Source organism: Canis lupus, chromosome 6 (assembly GCF_048164855.1).
Source record: "Canis lupus baileyi chromosome 6, mCanLup2.hap1, whole genome shotgun sequence".
Classification (NCBI taxonomy): Eukaryota; Metazoa; Chordata; class Mammalia; order Carnivora; family Canidae; genus Canis; species Canis lupus.
Window position 1 is genome coordinate 82,663,254 of NC_132843.1, and position 25,149 is coordinate 82,688,402.

Genomic DNA, 25,149 nt, shown 5'->3' on the forward strand with positions numbered 1-25,149 from the left:
AGTGTGGAACTGTGAGGGACTGAGGGTGAGCTCAACTCTCAGAAGTAAGATGTTTTTGGACAAGGCGTTCAACTACCTACTCACGTATGGAACTTAGTATGTAGCACCAGTCTACCCCAGGAATTACTAGGAAATCGCTTGATTGAGCTTGGAGGCACTCGTCTTGTGTGCCGGGAGATTCCAGTTACCTCTCCCAACACTTGCGTCAAGCAGCGAGCCTAGGCCTTTTGGAAGCGAAAGGTAGCGGCAGGCACGATGTAGGGTTACAGGCCATAAGCTCAACTCTCAGAAGTGTGTATGCATGGGAGGCAGATGTCTGCTACCCACTCGGACATGGGAGTTGGAACCTAGCTACACTCCTATTGAAGAAGGATGTTGGAAATCGCTGTATTCAACTCAGATACACGGGAGTTCAGGCCCAATGCTTACAGATGCTTTTCCCACAACCTTTCCCAGCCACTAACATAAGGAGGTTAGCAGGTACGTCTACAGTCAGGCAGGATGCGGGAGGGTTCTGCCCTGTCCTCAGCTCTCACAGGGAAGCATGCCTAGAAGCCAGCTCTCAACCAGCTGCATTCTTATGACAGTGTGAAGGTAGCAGTATTCTGAGACAGGAGGTTCCCAGATTGCCACTCTCCGGCACCTGGAGATACCGTCCAGGTCTGCATTGTTACCTTGCATCTCAGAGGCCTCTGGCAAAAGTCTCTGCTGAAGACGTGGGAAACTCACCCTTCAGGCAGTGTGGAACTGTGAGGGACTGAGGGTGAGCTCAACTCTCAGCAGTAAGATGATTTTGGACAAGGCGTTCAGCTACCTTCTCACATATGGAACTTAGTATGTAGCACCAGTCTACCCCAGGAATTACTGGGAAATCGCTGGATTGAGCTTGGAGGCACTCGTCTTGTGTTCCGGGAGATTCCAGTTACCTCTTCCAACACTTCGGTGAAGCAGCGAGCCTAGGCCTTTTGGAAGCGAAAGGTAGCAGCAGGCAGGAGGTAGGGTTACAGGCCATAAGCTCAACTCTCAGAAGTGGGTATGCATGGGAGGCAGATGTCTGCTACCCACTCGGACATGCGAGTGGGAACCTAGCTACACTCTGATGAAGAAGGACTTTGGAAATCGCTGTATTCAACTCAGATACACGTGGGTTCAGGCACAACGATTCCACATGCTTTTCTCACAACCTTTCCCTGCCACTAACATGAGGACGTTAGCAGCTCCTTCTACAGTCAAGCAGGATGCGGGAGGGTTGTGCCCTGCCCTTAGCTCTCACAGGGAAGCATGTCTTGAAGCCAGCTGTCAACTAGCTGCATTCTTATGGCAGGGTGAAGGTAGCAGTATTCTGAGACAGGAGGTTCCCAGATTACCACTCTACTGCACCTGGAGATACCCTCCAGGTCTGCATTGTTAACTTGCGTCTCATAGCCTCTGGCAAACGTCTCTGGTGAAGACGTGCGAAACTCACTCTGCAGGCAGTGTGGAACTGTGAGGGACTGAGGGTGAGCTCAACTCTCAGAAGTAAGATGATTTTGGACAAGGCGTTCAGCTACCTTCTCACATATGGAACTTAGTATGTAGCACCAGTCTACCCCAGGAATTACTGGGAAATCGCTGGATTGAGCTTGGAGGCACTAGTCTTGTGTGCCGGCAGATTCCAGTTACCTCTCCCAACACTTCGGTGAAGCAGCGAGCCTAGGCCTTTTGGAAGCGAAATGTAGCTGCAGGCAGGAGGTAGGGTTACAGGCCATAAGCTCAACTCTCAGAAGTGGGTATGCATGGGAGACAGATGTCTGCTACCCACTCGGACATGCGAGTGGGAACCTAGCTACACTCTGATGAAGAAGGACTTTGGAAATCGCTGTATTCAACTCAGATACACGTGGGTTCAGGCACAACGATTCCACATGCTTTTCTCACAACCTTTCCCTGCCACTAACATGAGGACGTTAGCAGCTCCTTCTACAGTCAAGCAGGATGCGGGAGGGTTTTGCCCTGTCCTTAGCTCTCACAGGGAAGCATGTCTTGAAGCCAGCTGTCAACTAGCTGCATTCTTATGGCAGGGTGAAGGTAGCAGTATTCTGAGACAGGAGGTTCCCAGATTACCACTCTACTGCACCTGGAGATACCCTCCAGGTCTGCATTGTTAACTTGCGTCTCAGAAGCCTCTGGCAAACGTCTCTGGTGAAGACGTGCGAAACTCACTCTGCAGGCAGTGTGGAACTGTGAGGGACTGAGGGTGAGCTCAACTCTCAGAAGTAAGATGTTTTTGGACAAGGCGTTCAACTACCTACTCACGTATGGAACTTAGTATGTAGCACCAGTCTACCCCAGGAATTACTAGGAAATCGCTTGATTGAGCTTGGAGGCACTCGTCTTGTGTGCCGGGAGATTCCAGTTACCTCTCCCAACACTTGCGTCAAGCAGCGAGCCTAGGCCTTTTGGAAGCGAAAGGTAGCGGCAGGCACGATGTAGGGTTACAGGCCATAAGCTCAACTCTCAGAAGTGTGTATGCATGGGAGGCAGATGTCTGCTACCCACTCGGACATGGGAGTTGGAACCTAGCTACACTCCTATTGAAGAAGGATGTTGGAAATCGCTGTATTCAACTCAGATACACGGGAGTTCAGGCCCAATGCTTACACATGCTTTTCCCACAACCTATCCCAGCCACTAACATAAGGAGGTTAGCAGGTACGTCTACAGTCAGGCAGGATGCGGGAGGGTTCTGCCCTGTCCTCAGCTCTCACAGGGAAGCATGCCTAGAAGCCAGCTCTCAACCAGCTGCATTCTTATGACAGTGTGAAGGTAGCAGTATTCTGAGACAGGAGGTTCCCAGATTGCCACTCTCCGGCACCTGGAGATACCGTCCAGGTCTGCATTGTTACCTTGCATCTCAGAGGCCTCTGGCAAAAGTCTCTGCTGAAGACGTGGGAAACTCACCCTTCAGGCAGTGTGGAACTGTGAGGGACTGAGGGTGAGCTCAACTCTCAGCAGTAAGATGATTTTGGACAAGGCGTTCAGCTACCTTCTCACATATGGAACTTAGTATGTAGCACCAGTCTACCCCAGGAATTACTGGGAAATCGCTGGATTGAGCTTGGAGACACTCGTCTTGTGTTCCGGGAGATTCCAGTTACCTCTTCCAACACTTCGGTGAAGCAGCGAGCCTAGGCCTTTTGGAAGCGAAAGGTAGCTGCAGGCAGGAGGTAGGGTTACAGGCCATAAGCTCAACTCTCAGAAGTGGGTATGCATGGGAGGCAGATGTCTGCTACCCACTCGGACATGCGAGTGGGAACCTAGCTACACTCTGATGAAGAAGGACTTTGGAAATCGCTGTATTCAACTCAGATACACGTGGGTTCAGGCACAACGATTCCACGTGCTTTTCTCACAACCTTTCCCTGCCACTAACATGAGGACGTTAGCAGCTCCTTCTACAGTCAAGCAGGATGCGGGAGGGTTGTGCCCTGCCCTTAGCTCTCACAGGGAAGCATGTCTTGAAGCCAGCTGTCAACTAGCTGCATTCTTATGGCAGGGTGAAGGTAGCAGTATTCTGAGACAGGAGGTTCCCAGATTACCACTCTACTGCACCTGGAGATACCCTCCAGGTCTGCATTGTTAACTTGCGTCTCATAGCCTCTGGCAAACGTCTCTGGTGAAGACGTGCGAAACTCACTCTGCAGGCAGTGTGGAACTGTGAGGGACTGAGGGTGAGCTCAACTCTCAGAAGTAAGATGATTTTGGACAAGGCGTTCAGCTACCTTCTCACATATGGAACTTAGTATGTAGCACCAGTCTACCCCAGGCATTACTGGGAAATCGCTGGATTGAGCTTGGAGGCACTAGTCTTGTGTGCCGGCAGATTCCAGTTACCTCTCCCAACACTTCGGTGAAGCAGCGAGCCTAGGCCTTTTGGAAGCGAAATGTAGCTGCAGGCAGGAGGTAGGGTTACAGGCCATAAGCTCAACTCTCAGAAGTGGGTATGCATGGGAGACAGATGTCTGCTACCCACTCGGACATGCGAGTGGGAACCTAGCTACACTCTGATGAAGAAGGACTTTGGAAATCGCTGTATTCAACTCAGATACACGTGGGTTCAGGCACAACGATTCCACATGCTTTTCTCACAACCTTTCCCTGCCACTAACATGAGGACGTTAGCAGCTCCTTCTACAGTCAAGCAGGATGCGGGAGGGTTGTGCCCTGTCCTTAGCTCTCACAGGGAAGCATGCCTTGAAGCCAGCTGTCAACTAGCTGCATTCTTATGGCAGGGTGAAGGTAGCAGTATTCTGAGACAGGAGGTTCCCAGATTACCACTCTACTGCACCTGGAGATACCCTCCAGGTCTGCATTGTTAACTTGCGTCTCAGAAGCCTCTGGCAAACGTCTCTGGTGAAGACGTGCGAAACTCACTCTGCAGGCAGTGTGGAACTGTGAGGGACTGAGGGTGAGCTCAACTCTCAGAAGTAAGATGTTTTTGGACAAGGCGTTCAACTACCTACTCACGTATGGAACTTAGTATGTAGCACCAGTCTACCCCAGGAATTACTAGGAAATCGCTTGATTGAGCTTGGAGGCACTCGTCTTGTGTGCCGGGAGATTCCAGTTACCTCTCCCAACACTTGCGTCAAGCAGCGAGCCTAGGCCTTTTGGAAGCGAAAGGTAGCGGCAGGCACGATGTAGGGTTACAGGCCATAAGCTCAACTCTCAGAAGTGTGTATGCATGGGAGGCAGATGTCTGCTACCCACTCGGACATGGGAGTTGGAACCTAGCTACACTCCTATTGAAGAAGGATGTTGGAAATCGCTGTATTCAACTCAGATACACGGGAGTTCAGGCCCAATGCTTACAGATGCTTTTCCCACAACCTTTCCCAGCCACTAACATAAGGAGGTTAGCAGGTACGTCTACAGTCAGGCAGGATGCGGGAGGGTTCTGCCCTGTCCTCAGCTCTCACAGGGAAGCATGCCTAGAAGCCAGCTCTCAACCAGCTGCATTCTTATGACAGTGTGAAGGTAGCAGTATTCTGAGACAGGAGGTTCCCAGATTGCCACTCTCCGGCACCTGGAGATACCGTCCAGGTCTGCATTGTTACCTTGCATCTCAGAGGCCTCTGGCAAAAGTCTCTGCTGAAGACGTGGGAAACTCACCCTTCAGGCAGTGTGGAACTGTGAGGGACTGAGGGTGAGCTCAACTCTCAGCAGTAAGATGATTTTGGACAAGGCGTTCAGCTACCTTCTCACATATGGAACTTAGTATGTAGCACCAGTCTACCCCAGGAATTACTGGGAAATCGCTGGATTGAGCTTGGAGGCACTCGTCTTGTGTTCCGGGAGATTCCAGTTACCTCTTCCAACACTTCGGTGAAGCAGCGAGCCTAGGCCTTTTGGAAGCGAAAGGTAGCAGCAGGCAGGAGGTAGGGTTACAGGCCATAAGCTCAACTCTCAGAAGTGGGTATGCATGGGAGGCAGATGTCTGCTACCCACTCGGACATGCGAGTGGGAACCTAGCTACACTCTGATGAAGAAGGACTTTGGAAATCGCTGTATTCAACTCAGATACACGTGGGTTCAGGCACAACGATTCCACATGCTTTTCTCACAACCTTTCCCTGCCACTAACATGAGGACGTTAGCAGCTCCTTCTACAGTCAAGCAGGATGCGGGAGGGTTGTGCCCTGCCCTTAGCTCTCACAGGGAAGCATGTCTTGAAGCCAGCTGTCAACTAGCTGCATTCTTATGGCAGGGTGAAGGTAGCAGTATTCTGAGACAGGAGGTTCCCAGATTACCACTCTACTGCACCTGGAGATACCCTCCAGGTCTGCATTGTTAACTTGCGTCTCATAGCCTCTGGCAAACGTCTCTGGTGAAGACGTGCGAAACTCACTCTGCAGGCAGTGTGGAACTGTGAGGGACTGAGGGTGAGCTCAACTCTCAGAAGTAAGATGATTTTGGACAAGGCGTTCAGCTACCTTCTCACATATGGAACTTAGTATGTAGCACCAGTCTACCCCAGGAATTACTGGGAAATCGCTGGATTGAGCTTGGAGGCACTAGTCTTGTGTGCCGGCAGATTCCAGTTACCTCTCCCAACACTTCGGTGAAGCAGCGAGCCTAGGCCTTTTGGAAGCGAAATGTAGCTGCAGGCAGGAGGTAGGGTTACAGGCCATAAGCTCAACTCTCAGAAGTGGGTATGCATGGGAGACAGATGTCTGCTACCCACTCGGACATGCGAGTGGGAACCTAGCTACACTCTGATGAAGAAGGACTTTGGAAATCGCTGTATTCAACTCAGATACACGTGGGTTCAGGCACAACGATTCCACATGCTTTTCTCACAACCTTTCCCTGCCACTAACATGAGGACGTTAGCAGCTCCTTCTACAGTCAAGCAGGATGCGGGAGGGTTTTGCCCTGTCCTTAGCTCTCACAGGGAAGCATGTCTTGAAGCCAGCTGTCAACTAGCTGCATTCTTATGGCAGGGTGAAGGTAGCAGTATTCTGAGACAGGAGGTTCCCAGATTACCACTCTACTGCACCTGGAGATACCCTCCAGGTCTGCATTGTTAACTTGCGTCTCAGAAGCCTCTGGCAAACGTCTCTGGTGAAGACGTGCGAAACTCACTCTGCAGGCAGTGTGGAACTGTGAGGGACTGAGGGTGAGCTCAACTCTCAGAAGTAAGATGTTTTTGGACAAGGCGTTCAACTACCTACTCACGTATGGAACTTAGTATGTAGCACCAGTCTACCCCAGGAATTACTAGGAAATCGCTTGATTGAGCTTGGAGGCACTCGTCTTGTGTGCCGGGAGATTCCAGTTACCTCTCCCAACACTTGCGTCAAGCAGCGAGCCTAGGCCTTTTGGAAGCGAAAGGTAGCGGCAGGCACGATGTAGGGTTACAGGCCATAAGCTCAACTCTCAGAAGTGTGTATGCATGGGAGGCAGATGTCTGCTACCCACTCGGACATGGGAGTTGGAACCTAGCTACACTCCTATTGAAGAAGGATGTTGGAAATCGCTGTATTCAACTCAGATACACGGGAGTTCAGGCCCAATGCTTACACATGCTTTTCCCACAACCTATCCCAGCCACTAACATAAGGAGGTTAGCAGGTACGTCTACAGTCAGGCAGGATGCGGGAGGGTTCTGCCCTGTCCTCAGCTCTCACAGGGAAGCATGCCTAGAAGCCAGCTCTCAACCAGCTGCATTCTTATGACAGTGTGAAGGTAGCAGTATTCTGAGACAGGAGGTTCCCAGATTGCCACTCTCCGGCACCTGGAGATACCGTCCAGGTCTGCATTGTTACCTTGCATCTCAGAGGCCTCTGGCAAAAGTCTCTGCTGAAGACGTGGGAAACTCACCCTTCAGGCAGTGTGGAACTGTGAGGGACTGAGGGTGAGCTCAACTCTCAGCAGTAAGATGATTTTGGACAAGGCGTTCAGCTACCTTCTCACATATGGAACTTAGTATGTAGCACCAGTCTACCCCAGGAATTACTGGGAAATCGCTGGATTGAGCTTGGAGACACTCGTCTTGTGTTCCGGGAGATTCCAGTTACCTCTTCCAACACTTCGGTGAAGCAGCGAGCCTAGGCCTTTTGGAAGCGAAAGGTAGCTGCAGGCAGGAGGTAGGGTTACAGGCCATAAGCTCAACTCTCAGAAGTGGGTATGCATGGGAGGCAGATGTCTGCTACCCACTCGGACATGCGAGTGGGAACCTAGCTACACTCTGATGAAGAAGGACTTTGGAAATCGCTGTATTCAACTCAGATACACGTGGGTTCAGGCACAACGATTCCACGTGCTTTTCTCACAACCTTTCCCTGCCACTAACATGAGGACGTTAGCAGCTCCTTCTACAGTCAAGCAGGATGCGGGAGGGTTGTGCCCTGTCCTTAGCTCTCACAGGGAAGCATGCCTTGAAGCCAGCTGTCAACTAGCTGCATTCTTAGGGCAGGGTGAAGGTAGCAGTATTCTGAGACAGGAGGTTCCCAGATTACCACTCTACTGCACCTGGAGATACCCTCCAGGTCTGCATTGTTAACTTGCGTCTCATAGCCTCTGGCAAACGTCTCTGGTGAAGACGTGCGAAACTCACTCTGCAGGCAGTGTGGAACTGTGAGGGACTGAGGGTGAGCTCAACTCTCAGAAGTAAGATGATTTTGGACAAGGCGTTCAGCTACCTTCTCACATATGGAACTTAATATGTAGCACCAGTCTACCCCAGGAATTACTGGGAAATCGCTGGATTGAGCTTGGAGGCACTAGTCTTGTGTGCCGGCAGATTCCAGTTACCTCTCCCAACACTTCGGTGAAGCAGCGAGCCTAGGCCTTTTGGAAGCGAAAGGTAGCTGCAGGCAGGAGGTAGGGTTACAGGCCATAAGCTCAACTCTCAGAAGTGGGTATGCATGGGAGGCAGATGTCTGCTACCCACTCGGACATGGTAGTTGGAACCTAGCTACACTCCTATTGAAGAAGGACGTTGGAAATCGCTGTATTCAACTCAGATACACGGGAGTTCAGTCCCAATGCATACACATGCTTTTCCCACAACCTATCTCAGCCACTAACATGAGGAGGTTAGCAGGTACGTTTACAGTCAGGTAGGATGCGGGAGGGTTCTGCCCTGTCCTCAGCTCTCACAGGGAAGCATGCCTAGAAGCCAGCTCTCAACTAGCTGCATTCTTATGACAGTGTGAAGGTAGCAGTATTCTGAGTAAGGAGGTTCCCAGATTACCACTCTACTGCACCTGGAGATACCATCCAGGTCTGCATTGTTAACTTGCATCTCAGAGGCCTCTGGCAAACGTCTCTGGTGAAGATGTGCGAAACTCACTCTGCAGGCAGTGTGGAACTGTGAGGGACTGAGGGTGAGCTCAACTCTCAGAAGTAAGATGTTTTTGGACAAGGCGTTCAACTACCTACTCACGTATGGAACTTAGTATGTAGCACCAGTCTCCCCCAGGAATTACTAGGAAATCGCTTGATTGAGCTTGGAGGCACTCGTCTTGTGTGCCGGGAAATTCCAGTTACCTCTCCCAACACTTGCGTCAAGCAGCGAGCCTAGGCCTTTTGGAAGGGAAAGGTAACGGCAGGCACGATGTAGGGTTACAGGCCATGAGCTCAATCTCAGAAGTGTGTATGCATGGGAGGCAGATGTCTGCTACCCACTCGGACATGGGAGTTGGAACCTAGCTACACTCCTATTGAAGAAGGATGTTGGAAATCACTGTATTCAACTCAGATACACGGGAGTTCAGGCCCAATGCTTACACATGCTTTTCCCACAACCTATCCCAGCCACTAACATAAGGAGGTTAGCAGGTACGTCTACAGTCAGGTAGGATGCGGGAGGGTTCTGCCCTGTCCTCAGCTCGCACAGGGAAGCATGCCTAGAAGCCAGCTCTCAACTAGCTGCATTCTTATGACAGTGTGACGGTAGCAGTATTCTGAGTAAGGAGGTTCCCAGATTGCCACTCTCCGGCACCTGGAGATACAATTCAGGTCTGCATTGTTAACTTGCGTCTCAGAGGCCTCTGGCAAAAGTCTCTGGTGAAGACGTGGGAAACTCACTCTGCAGGCAGTGTGGAACTGTGAGGGACTGAGGGTGAGCTAACTCTCAGCAGTAAGATGATGTTGGACAAGGCGTTCAGCTACCTTCTCACGTATGGAACTTAGTATGTAGCACCAGTCTACCCCAGGAATTACTGGGAAATCGCTGGATTGAGCTTGGAGGCACTAGTCTTGTGTGCCGGCAGTTTCCAGTTACCTCTCCCAACACTTCGGTGAAGCAGCGAGCCTAGGCCTTTTGGAAGCGAAAGGTAGCTGCAGGCAGGAGGTAGGGTTACAGGCCATAAGCTCAACTCTCAGAAGTGGGTATGCATGGGAGGCAGATGTCTGCTACCCACTCGGACATGCGAGTGGGAACCTAGCTACACTCTGATGAAGAAGGACTTTGGAAATCGCTGTATTCAACTCAGATACACGTGGGTTCAGGCACAACGATTCCACGTGCTTTTCTCACAACCTTTCCCTGCCACTAACATGAGGACGTTAGCAGCTCCTTCTACAGTCAAGCAGGATGCGGGAGGGTTGTGCCCTGTCCTTAGCTCTCACAGGGAAGCATGCCTTGAAGCCAGCTGTCAACTAGCTGCATTCTTAGGGCAGGGTGAAGGTAGCAGTATTCTGAGACAGGAGGTTCCCAGATTACCACTCTACTGCACCTGGAGATACCCTCCAGGTCTGCATTGTTAACTTGCGTCTCATAGCCTCTGGCAAACGTCTCTGGTGAAGACGTGCGAAACTCACTCTGCAGGCAGTGTGGAACTGTGAGGGACTGAGGGTGAGCTCAACTCTCAGAAGTAAGATGATTTTGGACAAGGCGTTCAGCTACCTTCTCACATATGGAACTTAATATGTAGCACCAGTCTACCCCAGGAATTACTGGGAAATCGCTGGATTGAGCTTGGAGGCACTAGTCTTGTGTGCCGGCAGATTCCAGTTACCTCTCCCAACACTTCGGTGAAGCAGCGAGCCTAGGCCTTTTGGAAGCGAAAGGTAGCTGCAGGCAGGAGGTAGGGTTACAGGCCATAAGCTCAACTCTCAGAAGTGGGTATGCATGGGAGGCAGATGTCTGCTACCCACTCGGACATGGTAGTTGGAACCTAGCTACACTCCTATTGAAGAAGGACGTTGGAAATCGCTGTATTCAACTCAGATACACGGGAGTTCAGTCCCAATGCATACACATGCTTTTCCCACAACCTATCTCAGCCACTAACATGAGGAGGTTAGCAGGTACGTTTACAGTCAGGTAGGATGCGGGAGGGTTCTGCCCTGTCCTCAGCTCTCACAGGGAAGCATGCCTAGAAGCCAGCTCTCAACTAGCTGCATTCTTATGACAGTGTGAAGGTAGCAGTATTCTGAGTAAGGAGGTTCCCAGATTACCACTCTACTGCACCTGGAGATACCATCCAGGTCTGCATTGTTAACTTGCATCTCAGAGGCCTCTGGCAAACGTCTCTGGTGAAGATGTGCGAAACTCACTCTGCAGGCAGTGTGGAACTGTGAGGGACTGAGGGTGAGCTCAACTCTCAGAAGTAAGATGTTTTTGGACAAGGCGTTCAACTACCTACTCACGTATGGAACTTAGTATGTAGCACCAGTCTCCCCCAGGAATTACTAGGAAATCGCTTGATTGAGCTTGGAGGCACTCGTCTTGTGTGCCGGGAAATTCCAGTTACCTCTCCCAACACTTGCGTCAAGCAGCGAGCCTAGGCCTTTTGGAAGGGAAAGGTAACGGCAGGCACGATGTAGGGTTACAGGCCATGAGCTCAATCTCAGAAGTGTGTATGCATGGGAGGCAGATGTCTGCTACCCACTCGGACATGGGAGTTGGAACCTAGCTACACTCCTATTGAAGAAGGATGTTGGAAATCACTGTATTCAACTCAGATACACGGGAGTTCAGGCCCAATGCTTACACATGCTTTTCCCACAACCTATCCCAGCCACTAACATAAGGAGGTTAGCAGGTACGTCTACAGTCAGGTAGGATGCGGGAGGGTTCTGCCCTGTCCTCAGCTCGCACAGGGAAGCATGCCTAGAAGCCAGCTCTCAACTAGCTGCATTCTTATGACAGTGTGACGGTAGCAGTATTCTGAGTAAGGAGGTTCCCAGATTGCCACTCTCCGGCACCTGGAGATACAATTCAGGTCTGCATTGTTAACTTGCGTCTCAGAGGCCTCTGGCAAAAGTCTCTGGTGAAGACGTGGGAAACTCACTCTGCAGGCAGTGTGGAACTGTGAGGGACTGAGGGTGAGCTAACTCTCAGCAGTAAGATGATGTTGGACAAGGCGTTCAGCTACCTTCTCACGTATGGAACTTAGTATGTAGCACCAGTCTACCCCAGGAATTACTGGGAAATCGCTGGATTGAGCTTGGAGGCACTAGTCTTGTGTGCCGGCAGTTTCCAGTTACCTCTCCCAACACTTCGGTGAAGCAGCGAGCCTAGGCCTTTTGGAAGCGAAAGGTAGCTGCAGGCAGGAGGTAGGGTTACAGGCCATAAGCTCAACTCTCAGAAGTGGGTATGCATGGGAGGCAGATGTCTGCTACCCACTCGGACATGCGAGTGGGAACCTAGCTACACTCTGATGAAGAAGGACTTTGGAAATCGCTGTATTCAACTCAGATACACGTGGGTTCAGGCACAACGATTCCACGTGCTTTTCTCACAACCTTTCCCTGCCACTAACATGAGGACGTTAGCAGCTCCTTCTACAGTCAAGCAGGATGCGGGAGGGTTGTGCCCTGTCCTTAGCTCTCACAGGGAAGCATGCCTTGAAGCCAGCTGTCAACTAGCTGCATTCTTAGGGCAGGGTGAAGGTAGCAGTATTCTGAGACAGGAGGTTCCCAGATTACCACTCTACTGCACCTGGAGATACCCTCCAGGTCTGCATTGTTAACTTGCGTCTCATAGCCTCTGGCAAACGTCTCTGGTGAAGACGTGCGAAACTCACTCTGCAGGCAGTGTGGAACTGTGAGGGACTGAGGGTGAGCTCAACTCTCAGAAGTAAGATGTTTTTGGACAAGGCGTTCAACTACCTACTCACGTATGGAACTTAGTATGTAGCACCAGTCAACCCCAGGAATTACTAGGAAATCGCTTGATTGAGCTTGGAGGCACTCGTCTTGTGTGCCGGGAGATTCCAGTCACCTCTCCCAACACTTGCGTCAAGCAGCGAGCCTAGGCCTTTTGGAAGGGAAAGGTAGCGGCAGGCACGATGTAGGGTTACAGGCCATGAGCTCAACTCTCAGAAGTGTGTATGCATGGGAGGCAGATGTCTGCTACCCACTCGGACATGGGAGTTGGAACCTAGCTACACTCCTATTGAAGAAGGATGTTGGAAATCACTGTATTCAACTCAGATACACGGGAGTTCAGGCCCAATGCTTACACATGCTTTTCCCACAACCTATCCCAGCCACTAACATAAGGAGGTTAGCAGGTACGTCTACAGTCAGCCAGGATGCGGGAGGGTTCTGCCCTGTCCTCAGCTCGCACAGGGAAGCATGCCTAGAAGCCAGCTCTCAACTAGCTGCATTCTTATGACAGTGTGAAGGTAGCAGTATTCTGAGTAAGGAGGTTCCCAGATTGCCACTCTCCGGCACCTGGAGATACCATTCAGGTCTGCATTGTTAACTTGCGTCTCAGAGGCCTCTGGCAAAAGTCTCTGGTGAAGACGTGGGAAACTCACTCTGCAGGCAGTGTGGAACTGTGAGGGACTGAGGGTGAGCTCAACTCTCAGCAGTAAGATGATGTTGGACAAGGCGTTCAGCTACCTTCTCACGTATGGAACTTAGTATGTAGCACCAGTCTACCCCAGGAATTACTGGGAAATCGCTGGATTGAGCTTGGAGGCACTAGTCTTGTGTGCCGGCAGATTCCAGTTACCTCTCCCAACACTTCGGTGAAACAGCGAGCCTAGGCTTTTGGAAGCGAAAGGTAGCTGCAGGCAGGAGGTTGCGTTACAGGCCATAAGCTCAACTCTCAGAAGTGGGTATGCATGGGAGGCAGATGTCTGCTACCCACTCGGACATGGGAGTTGGAACCTAGCTACATTCCTATTGAAGAAGGACTTTGGAAATCGCTGTATTCAACTCAGATACACGTGGGTTCAGGCACAACGATTCCACATTCTTTTCCCACAACCTATCCCAGCCACTAACATGAGGACGTTAGCAGCTCCTTCTACAGTCAAGCAGGATGCGGGAGGGTTGTGCCCTGTCCTTAGCTCTCACAGGGAAGCATGCCTAGAAGCGAGCTGTCAACTAGCTGCATTCTTATGGCAGGGTGAAGGAGCAGTATTCTGAGACAGCAGGTTCCCAGATTACCACTCTACTGCACCTGGAGATACCTTCCAGGTCTGCATTGTTAACTTGCGACTCATAGCCTCTGGCAAACGTCTCTGGTGAAGATGTGCGAAACTCACTCTGCAGGCAGTGTGGAACTGTGAGGGACTGAGGGTGAGCTCAACTCTCAGAAGTAAGATGTTTTTGGACAAGGCGTTCAGCTACCTACTCACGTATGGAACTTAGTATGTACACCAGTCTACCCCAGGAATTACTAGGAAATCGCTTGATTGAGCTTGGAGGCACTCGTCTTGTGTGCCGGGAGATTCCAGTTACCTCTCCCAACACTTGCGTCAAGCAGCGAGCCTAGGCCTTTTGGAAGCGAAAGGTAGCGGCAGGCAGGATGTAGGGTTACAGGCCATGAGCTCAACTCTCAGAAGTGTGTATGCATGGGAGGCAGATGTCTGCTACCCACTCGGACATGGTAGTTGTAACCTAGCTACACTCCTATTACAGAAGGATGTTGGAAATCGCTGTATTCAACTCAGATACACGGGAGTTCAGGCCCAATGCTTACACATGCTTTTCCCACAACCTATCCCAGCCACTAACATAAGGAGGTTAGCAGGTACGTCTACAGTCAGGCAGGATGCGGGAGGGTTCTGCCCTGTCCTCAGCTCTCACAGGGAAGATTGCCTAGAAGCCAGCTCTCAACTAGCTGCATTCTTATGACAGTGTGAAGGTAGCAGTATTCTGAGTAAGGAGGTTCCCAGATTACCACTCTACTGCACCTGGAGATACCGTCCAGGTCTGCATTGTTAACTTGCGTCTCAGAGGCCTCTGGCAAAAGTCTCTGGTGAAGACGTGGGCTACTCACTCTGCAGGCAGTGTGGAACTGTGAGGGACTGAGGGTGAGCTCAACTCTCAGCAGTAAGATGATTTTGGACAAGGCGTTCAGCTACCTTCTCACATATGGAACTTAGTATGTAGCACCAGTCTACCCCAGGAATTACTGGGAAATCGCTGGATTGAGCTTGGAGGCACTAGTCTTGTGTGCCGGCAGATTCCAGTTACCTCTCCCAACACTTCGGTGAAGCAGCGAGCCTAGGCCTTTTGGAAGCGAAAGGTAGCTGCAGGCAGGAGGTAGGGTTACAGGCCATAAGCTCAACTCTCAGAAGTGGGTATGCATGGGAGGCAGATGTCTGCTACCCACTCGGACATGCGAGTGGGAACCTAGCTACACTCTGATGAAGAAGGACTTTGGAAATCGCTGTATTCAACTCAGATACACGTGGGTTCAGGCACAACGATTCCACATGCTTTTCTCACAACCTTTCCCTGCCACTAACATGAGGACGTTAGCACCCACTTCTACAGTCAGGCAGGATGCGGGAGGGTTGTGCCCTGTCCTTAGCTCTCACAGGGAAGCATGCCTTGAAGCCAGCTGTCAACTAGCTGCATTCTTATGGCAGGGTGAAGGTAGCAGTATTCTGAGACAGGAGGTTCCCAGATTACCACTCTACTGCACCTGGAGATACCCTCCAGGTCTGCATTGTTAACTTGCGTCTCATAGCCTCTGGCAAACGTCTCTGGTGAAGACGTGCGAAACTCACTCTGCAGGCAGTGTGGAACTGTGAGGGACTGAGGGTGAGCTCAACTCTCAGAAGTAAGATGTTTTTGGACAAGGCGTTCAACTACCTACTCACGTATGGAACTTAGTATGTAGCACCAGTCTACCCCAGGAATTACTAGGAAATCGCTTGATTGAGCTTGGAGGCACTCGTCTTGTGTGCCGGGAGATTCCAGTTACCTCTCCCAACACTTGCGTCAAGCAGCGAGCCTAGGCCTTTTGGAAGCGAAAGGTAGCGGCAGGCACGATGTAGGGTTACAGGCCATGAGCTCAACTCTCAGAAGTGTGTATGCATGGGAGGCAGATGTCTGCTACCCACTCGGACATGGGAGTTGGAACCTAGCTACACTCCTATTGAAGAAGGATGTTGGAAATCGCTGTATTCAACTCAGATACACGGGAGTTCAGGCCCAATGCTTACACATGCTTTTCGCACAACCTATCCAAGCCACTAACATAAGGAGGTTAGCAGGTACGTCTACAGTCAGGCAGGATGCGGGAGGGTTCTGCCCTGTCCTCAGCTCTCACAGGGAAGCATGCCTAGAAGCCAGCTCTCAACCAGCTGCATTCTTATGACAGTGTGAAGGTAGCAGTATTCTGAGTAAGGAGGTTCCCAGATTGCCACTCTCCGGCACCTGGAGATACCGTCCAGGTCTGCATTGTTACCTTGCGTCTCAGAGGCCTCTGGCAAAAGTCTCTGGTGAAGACGTGGGAAACTCACTCTGCAGGCAGTGTGGAACTGTGAGGGACTGAGGGTGAGCTCAACTCTCAGCAGTAAGATGATTTTGGACAAGGCGTTCAGCTACCTTCTCACATATGGAACTTAGTATGTAGCACCAGTCTACCCCAGGAATTACTGGGAAATCGCTGGATTGTGCTTGGAGGCACTAGTCTTGTGGGCCGGGAGATTCCTGTTACCTCTCCCAACACTTTGGTGAAGCAGCGAGCCTAGGCCTTTTGGAAGCGAAATGTAGCTGCAGGCAGGAGGTAGGGTTACAGGCCATAAGCTCAACTCTCAGAAGTGGGTATGCATGGGAGGCAGATGTCTGCTACCCACTCGGACATGCGAGTGGGAACCTAGCTACACTCTGATGAAGAAGGACTTTGGAAATCGCTGTATTCAACTCAGATACACGTGGGTTCAGGCACAACGATTCCACATGCTTTTCTCACAACCTTTCCCTGCCACTAACATGAGGACGTTAGCAGCTCCTTCTACAGTCAAGCAGGATGCGGGAGGGTTGTGCCCTGTCCTTAGCTCTCACAGGGAATCATGTCTTGAAGCCAGCTGTCAACTAGCTGCATTCTTATGGCAGGGTGAAGGTAGCAGTATTCTGAGACAGGAGGTTCCCAGATTACCACTCTACTGCACCTGGAGATACCCTCCAGGTCTGCATTGTTAACTTGCGTCTCATAGCCTCTGGCAAACGTCTCTGGTGAAGACGTGCGAAACTCACTCTCTAGGCAGTGTGGAACGGTGAGGGACTGAGGGTGAGCTCAACTCTCAGAAGTAAGATGATTTTGGACAAGGCGTTCAGCTACCTTCTCACATATGGAACTTAGTATGTAGCACCAGTCTACCCCAGGAATTACTGGGAAATCGCTGGATTGAGCTTGGAGGCACTCGTCTTGTGTGCCGGGAGATTCCAGTTACCTCTCCCAACACTTCGGTGAAGCAGCGAGCCTAGGCCTTTGGGAAGCGAAAGGTAGCTGCAGGCAGGAGGTAGGGTTACAGGCCATAAGCTCAACTCTCAGAAGTGGGTATGCATGGGAGGCAGATGTCTGCTACCCACTCGGACATGCGAGTGGGAACCTAGCTATACTCTGATGAAGAAGGACTTTGGAAATCGCTGTATTCAACTCAGATACACGTGGCTTCAGGCACAACGATTCCACATGCTTTTCTCACAACCTTTCCCTGCCACTAACATGAGGACGTTAGCAGCTCCTTCTACAGTCAAGCAGGATGCGGGAGGGTTGTGCCCTGTCCTTAGCTCTCACAGGGAAGCATGCCTTGAAGCCAGCTGTCAACTAGCTGCATTCTTATGGCAGGGTGAAGGTAGCAGTATTCTGAGACAGGAGGTTCCCAGATTACCACTCTACTGCACCTGGAGATACCCTCCAGGTCTGCATTGTTAACTTGCGTCTCAGAAGCCTCTGGCAAACGTCTCTGGTGAAGACGTGCGAAACTCACTCTGCAGGCAGTGTGGAACTGTGAGGGACTGAGGGTGAGCTCAACTCTCAGAAGTAAGATGTCTTTGGACAAGGCGTTCAACTACCTACACACGTATGGAACTTAGTATGTAGCACCAGTCTACCCCAGGAATTACTAGGAAATCGCTTGATTGAGCTTGGAGGCACTCGTCTTGTGTGCCGGGAGATTCCAGTTATCTCTCCCAACACTTGCGTCAAGCAGCGAGCCTAGGCCTTTTGGAAGCGAAAGGCAGCGGCAGGCACGATGTAGGGTTACAGGCCATGAGCTCAACTCTCAGAAGTGTGTATGCATGGGAGGCAGATGTCTGCTACCCACTCGGACATGGGAGTTGGAACCTAGCTACACTCCTATTGAAGAAGGATGTTGGAAATCGCTGTATTCAACTCAGATACACGGGAGTTCAGGCCCAATGCTTACAGATGCTTTTCCCACAACCTATCCCAGCCACTAACATAAGGAGGTTAGCAGGTACGTCTACAGTCAGGCAGGATGCGGGAGGGTTCTGCCCTGTCCTCAGCTCTCACAGGGAAGCATGCCTAGAAGCCAGCTCTCAACCAGCTGCATTCTTATGACAGTGTGAAGGTAGCAGTATTCTGAGACAGGAGGTTCCCAGATTGCCACTCTCCGGCACCTGGAGATACCGTCCAGGTCTGCATTGTTACCTTGCATCTCAGAGGCCTCTGGCAAAAGTCTCTGGTGAAGACGTGGGAAACTCACCCTGCAGGCAGTGTGGAACTGTGAGGGACTGAGGGTGAGCTCAACTCTCAGCAGTAAGATGATTTTGGACAAGGCGTTCAGCTACCTTCTCACATATGGAACTTAGTATGTAGCACCAGTCTACCCCAGGAATTACTGGGAAATCGCTGGATTGAGCTTGGAGGCACTCGTCTTGTGTTCCGGGAGATTCCAGTTACCTCTTCCAACACTTCGGTGAAGCAGCGAGCCTAGGCCTTTTGGAAGCGAAAGGTAGCAGCAGGCAGGAGGTAGGGTTACAGGCCATAAGCTCAACTCTCAGAAGTGGGTATGCATGGGAGGCAGATGTCTGCTACCCACTCGGACATGCGAGTGGGAACCTAGCTACACTCTGATGAAGAAGGACTTTGGAAATCGCTGTATTCAACTCAGATACACGTGGGTTCAGGCACAACGATTCCACATGCTTTTCTCACAACCTTTCCCTGCCACTAACATGAGGACGTTAGCAGCTCCTTCTACAGTCAAGCAGGATGCGGGAGGGTTGTGCCCTGCCCTTAGCTCTCACAGGGAAGCATGTCTTGAAGCCAGCTGTCAACTAGCTGCATTCTTATGGCAGGGTGAAGGTAGCAGTATTCTGAGACAGGAGGTTCCCAGATTACCACTCTACTGCACCTGGAGATACCCTCCAGGTCTGCATTGTTAACTTGCGTCTCATAGCCTCTGGCAAACGTCTCTGTTGAAGACGTGCGAAACTCACTCTGCAGGCAGTGTGGAACTGTGAGGGACTGAGGGTGAGCTCAACTCTCAGAAGTAAGATGTTTTTGGACAAGGCGTTCAACTACCTACTCACGTATGGAACTTAGTATGTAGCACCAGTCTACCCCAGGAATTACTAGGAAATCGCTTGATTGAGCTTGGAGGCACTCGTCTTGTGTGCCGGGAGATTCCAGTTACCTCTCCCAACACTTGCGTCAAGCAGCGAGCCTAGGCCTTTTGGAAGCGAAAGGTAGCGGCAGGCACGATGTAGGGTTACAGGCCATGAGCTCAACTCTCAGAAGTGTGTATGCATGGGAGGCAGATGTCTGCTACCCACTCGGACATGGGAGTTGGAACCTAGCTACACTCCTATTGAAGAAGGATGTTGGAAATCGCTGTATTCAACTCAGATACACGGGAGTTCAGGCCCAATGCTTACACATGCTTTTCCCACAACCTATCCCAGCCACTAACATAAGGAGGTTAGCAGGTACGTCTACAGTCAGGCAGGATGCGGGAGGGTTCTGCCCTGTCCTCAGCTCTCACAGGGAAGCATGCCTAGAAGCCAGCTCTCAACCAGCTGCATTCTTATGACAGTGTGAAGGTAGCAGTATTCTGAGTAAGGAGGTTCCCAGATTGCCACTCTCCGGCACCTGGAGATACCGTCCAGGTCTGCATTGTTACCTTGCGTCTCAGAGGCCTCTGGCAAAAGTCTCTGGTGAAGACGTGGGAAACTCACTCTGCAGGCAGTGTGGAACTGTGAGGGACTGAGGGTGAGCTCAACTCTCAGAAGTAAGATGATTTTGGACAAGGCGTTCAGCTACCTTCTCACATATGGAACTTAGTATGTAGCACCAGTCTACCCCAGGAATTACTGGGAAATCGCTGGATTGAGCTTGGAGGCACTAGTCTTGTGGGCCGGGAGATTCCAGTTACCTCTCCCAACACTTTGGTGAAGCAGCGAGCCTAGGCCTTTTGGAAGCGAAATGTAGCTGCAGGCAGGAGGTAGGGTTACAGGCTATAAGCTCAACTCTCAGAAGTGGGTATGCATGGGAGGCAGATGTCTGCTACCCACTCGGACATGCGAGTGGGAACCTAGCTACACTCTGATGAAGAAGGACTTTGGAAATCGCTGTATTCAACTCAGATACACGTGGGTTCAGGCACAACGATTCCACATGCTTTTCTCACAACCTTTCCCTGCCACTAACATGAGGACGTTAGCAGCTCCTTCTACAGTCAAGCAGGATGCGGGAGGGTTGTGCCCTGTCCTTAGCTCTCACAGGGAAGCAGGTCTTGAAGCCAGCTGTCAACTAGCTGCATTCTTATGGCAGGGTGAAGGTAGCAGTATTCTGAGACAGGAGGTTCCCAGATTACCACTCTACTGCACCTGGAGATACCCTCCAGGTCTGCATTGTTAACTTGCGTCTCATAGCCTCTGGCAAACGTCTCTGGTGAAGACGTGCGAAACTCACTCTCCAGGCAGTGTGGAACGGTGAGGGACTGAGGGTGAGCTCAACTCTCAGAAGTAAGATGATTTTGGACAAGGCGTTCAGCTACCTTCTCACATATGGAACTTAGTATGTAGCACCAGTCTACCCCAGGAATTACTGGGAAATCGCTGGATTGAGCTTGGAGGCACTCGTCTTGTGTGCCGGGAGATTCCAGTTACCTCTCCCAACACTTCGGTGAAGCAGCGAGCCTAGGCCTTTTGGAAGCGAAAGGTAGCTGCAGGCAGGAGGTAGGGTTACAGGCCATAAGCTCAACTCTCAGAAGTGTGTATGCATGGGAGGCAGATGTCTGCTACCCACTCGTACATGCGAGTGGGAACCTAGCTACACTCTGATGAAGAAGGACTTTGGAAATCGCTGTATTCAACTCAGATACACGTGGGTTCAGGCACAACGATTCCACATGCTTTTCTCACAACCTTTCCCTGCCACTAACATGAGGACGTTAGCAGCTCCTTCTACAGTCAAGCAGGATGCGGGAGGGTTGTGCCCTGTCCTTAGCTCTCACAGGGAAGCAGGTCTTGAAGCCAGCTGTCAACTAGCTGCATTCTTATGGCAGGGTGAAGGTAGCAGTATTCTGAGACAGGAGGTTCCCAGATTACCACTCTACTGCACCTGGAGATACCCTCCAGGTCTGCATTGTTAACTTGCGTCTCATAGCCTCTGGCAAACGTCTCTGGTGAAGACGTGCGAAACTCACTCTGCAGGCAGTGTGGAACTGTGAGGGACTGAGGGTGAGCTCAACTCTCAGAAGTAAGATGTTTTCGGACAAGGCGTTCAACTACCTACACACGTATGGAACTTAGTATGTAGCACCAGTCTACCCCAGGAATTACTAGGAAATCGCTTGATTGAGCTTGGAGGCACTCGTCTTGTGTGCCGGGAGATTCCAGTTACCTCTCCCAACACTTGCGTCAAGCAGCGAGCCTAGGCCTTTTGGAAGCGAAAGGTAGCGGCAAGCACGATGTAGGGTTACAGGCCATGAGCTCAACTCTCAGAAGTGTGTATGCATGGGAGGCAGATGTCTGCTACCCACTCGGACATGGGAGTTGGAACCTAGCTACACTCCTATTGAAGAAGGATGTTGGAAATCGCTGTATTCAACTCAGATACACGGGAGTTCAGGCCCAATGCTTACACATGCTTTTCCCACAACCTATCCCAGCCACTAACATAAGGAGGTTAGCAGGTACGTCTACAGTCAGGCAGGATGCGGGAGGGTTCTGCCCTGTCCTCAGCTCTCACAGGGAAGCATGCCTAGAAGCCAGCTCTCAACCAGCTGCATTCTTATGACAGTGTGAAGGTAGCAGTATTCTGAGTAAGGAGGTTCCCAGATTGCCACTCTCCGGCACCTGGAGATACCGTCCAGGTCTGCATTGTTACCTTGCATCTCAGAGGCCTCTGGCAAAAGTCTCTGGTGAAGACGTGGGAAACTCACCCTGCAGGCAGTGTGGAACTGTGAGGGACTGAGGGTGAGCTCAACTCTCAGCAGTAAGATGATTTTGGACAAGGCGTTCAGCTACCTTCTCACATATGGAACTTCGTATGTAGCACCAGTCTACCCCAGGAATTACTGGGAAATCGCTGGATTGAGCTTGGAGGCACTCGTCTTGTGTGCCGGGAGATTCCAGTTACCTCTCCCAACACTTTGGTGAAGCAGCGAGCCTAGGCCTTTTGGAAGCGAAATGTAGCTGCAGGCAGGAGGTAGGGTTACAGGCCATAAGCCCAACTGTCAGAAGTGGGTATGCATGGCAGGCAGATGTCTGCTACCCACTCGGACATGCGAGTGGGAACCTAGCTACACTCTGATGAAGAAGGACTTTGGAAATCGCTGTATTCAACTCAGATACACGTGGGTTCAGGCACAACGATTCCACATGCTTTTCTCACAACCTTTCCCTGCCACTAACATGAGGACGTTAGCAGCTCCTTCTACAGTCAAGCAGGATGCGGGAGGGTTGTGCCCTGTCCTTAGCTCTCACAGGGAAGCATGCCTTGAAGCCAGCTGTCAACTAGCTGCATTCTTATGGCAGGGTGAAGGTAGCAGTATTCTGAGACAGGAGGTTCCCAGATTACCACTCTACTGCACCTGGAGATACCCTCCAGGTCTGCATTGTTAACTTGCGTCTCAGAAGCCTCTGGCAAACGTCTCTGGTGAAGACGTGCGAAACTCACTCTGCAGGCAGTGTGGAACTGTGAGGGACTGAGGGTGAGCTCAACTCTCAGAAGTAAGATGTCTTTGGACAAGGCGTTCAACTACCTACACACGTATGGAACTTAGTATGTAGCACCAGTCTACCCCAGGAATTACTAGGAAATCGCTTGATTGAGCTTGGAGGCACTCGTCTTGTGTGCCGGGAGATTCCAGTTATCTCTCCCAACACTTGCGTCAAGCAGCGAGCCTAGGCCTTTTGGAAGCGAAAGGCAGCGGCAGGCACGATGTAGGGTTACAGGCCATGAGCTCAACTCTCAGAAGTGTGTATGCATGGGAGGCAGATGTCTGCTACCCACTCGGACATGGGAGTTGGAACCTAGCTACACTCCTATTGAAGAAGGATGTTGGAAATCGCTGTATTCAACTCAGATACACGGGAGTTCAGGCCCAATGCTTACACATGCTTTTCCCACAACCTATCCCAGCCACTAACATAAGGAGGTTAGCAGGTACGTCTACAGTCAGGCAGGATGCGGGAGGGTTCTGCCCTGTCCTCAGCTCTCACAGGGAAGCATGCCTAGAAGCCAGCTCTCAACCAGCTGCATTCTTATGACAGTGTGAAGGTAGCAGTATTCTGAGACAGGAGGTTCCCAGATTGCCACTCTCCGGCACCTGGAGATACCGTCCAGGTCTGCATTGTTACCTTGCATCTCAGAGGCCTCTGGCAAAAGTCTCTGCTGAAGACGTGGGAAACTCACCCTTCAGGCAGTGTGGAACTGTGAGGGACTGAGGGTGAGCTCAACTCTCAGCAGTAAGATGATTTTGGACAAGGCGTTCAGCTACCTTCTCACATATGGAACTTAGTATGTAGCACCAGTCTACCCCAGGAATTACTGGGAAATCGCTGGATTGAGCTTGGAGGCACTCGTCTTGTGTTCCGGGAGATTCCAGTTACCTCTTCCAACACTTCGGTGAAGCAGCGAGCCTAGGCCTTTTGGAAGCGAAAGGTAGCAGCAGGCAGGAGGTAGGGTTACAGGCCATAAGCTCAACTCTCAGAAGTGGGTATGCATGGGAGGCAGATGTCTGCTACCCACTCGGACATGCGAGTGGGAACCTAGCTACACTCTGATGAAGAAGGACTTTGGAAATCGCTGTATTCAACTCAGATACACGTGGGTTCAGGCACAACGATTCCACATGCTTTTCTCACAACCTTTCCCTGCCACTAACATGAGGACGTTAGCAGCTCCTTCTACAGTCAAGCAGGATGCGGGAGGGTTGTGCCCTGCCCTTAGCTCTCACAGGGAAGCATGTCTTGAAGCCAGCTGTCAACTAGCTGCATTCTTATGGCAGGGTGAAGGTAGCAGTATTCTGAGACAGGAGGTTCCCAGATTACCACTCTACTGCACCTGGAGATACCCTCCAGGTCTGCATTGTTAACTTGCGTCTCATAGCCTCTGGCAAACGTCTCTGGTGAAGACGTGCGAAACTCACTCTGCAGGCAGTGTGGAACTGTGAGGGACTGAGGGTGAGCTCAACTCTCAGAAGTAAGATGTTTTTGGACAAGGCGTTCAACTACCTACTCACGTATGGAACTTAGTATGTAGCACCAGTCTACCCCAGGAATTACTAGGAAATCGCTTGATTGAGCTTGGAGGCACTCGTCTTGTGTGCCGGGAGATTCCAGTTACCTCTCCCAACACTTGCGTCAAGCAGCGAGCCTAGGCCTTTTGGAAGCGAAAGGTAGCGGCAGGCACGATGTAGGGTTACAGGCCATGAGCTCAACTCTCAGAAGTGTGTATGCATGGGAGGCAGATGTCTGCTACCCACTCGGACATGGGAGTTGGAACCTAGCTACACTCCTATTGAAGAAGGATGTTGGAAATCGCTGTATTCAACTCAGATACACGGGAGTTCAGGCCCAATGCTTACACATGCTTTTCGCACAACCTATCCAAGCCACTAACATAAGGAGGTTAGCAGGTACGTCTACAGTCAGGCAGGATGCGGGAGGGTTCTGCCCTGTCCTCAGCTCTCACAGGGAAGCATGCCTAGAAGCCAGCTCTCAACCAGCTGCATTCTTATGACAGTGTGAAGGTAGCAGTATTCTGAGTAAGGAGGTTCCCAGATTGCCACTCTCCGGCACCTGGAGATACCGTCCAGGTCTGCATTGTTACCTTGCGTCTCAGAGGCCTCTGGCAAAAGTCTCTGGTGAAGACGTGGGAAACTCACTCTGCAGGCAGTGTGGAACTGTGAGGGACTGAGGGTGAGCTCAACTCTCAGCAGTAAGATGATTTTGGACAAGGCGTTCAGCTACCTTCTCACATATGGAACT